The following is a 471-nucleotide window of genomic DNA, read 5'->3' as shown; positions in this document are numbered from 1 at the left end:
CTGTACATTTAAAAGTTTATTTATGGAATAGTGTAGAAAGCGTTCTGCAGTTTGTACAGTGACAGACTCATGGATGACGGAGCCCTGCTGCCCCCTGCTGGTCAGGTGTGTAAGTGCGCCCTCAGCACCGCATTCAAGAGACCGTTCAGCTACTGGAGCTTTGAAACATCATTTCAGTTTGAGGCCGTGTTTCTGATTGCCTGTGCTGTATTGGGATATTTTAGATCCAAAATTTCTGAATAGCAGCTCTACAGTGGCTAGTATGAGGATATTAACAGGTTTGTGGTTTAAAACAAGAAAACATTTCTGAGCAGCAACTCGTGGTCCTCAAGGGCTGAGAACTGCTGGTTTTCCACCCTCCCTTTACCTGGGAGTCAGGTGTGAAGAGAGTCTAGCCGGTCAGCTGCACTAATTACCTTGGAGAAAAGAAAACCCTGGCTGGAGTTGCATTTGAGGGCCCGGAGTGATGAT

Source organism: Conger conger, chromosome 3, assembly GCF_963514075.1.
Source record: "Conger conger chromosome 3, fConCon1.1, whole genome shotgun sequence".
In the NCBI taxonomy this organism is placed as follows: Eukaryota; Metazoa; Chordata; class Actinopteri; order Anguilliformes; family Congridae; genus Conger; species Conger conger.
The sequence above is the reverse complement of the archived record's forward strand: the minus strand, read 5'-3'. Positions refer to the sequence as shown.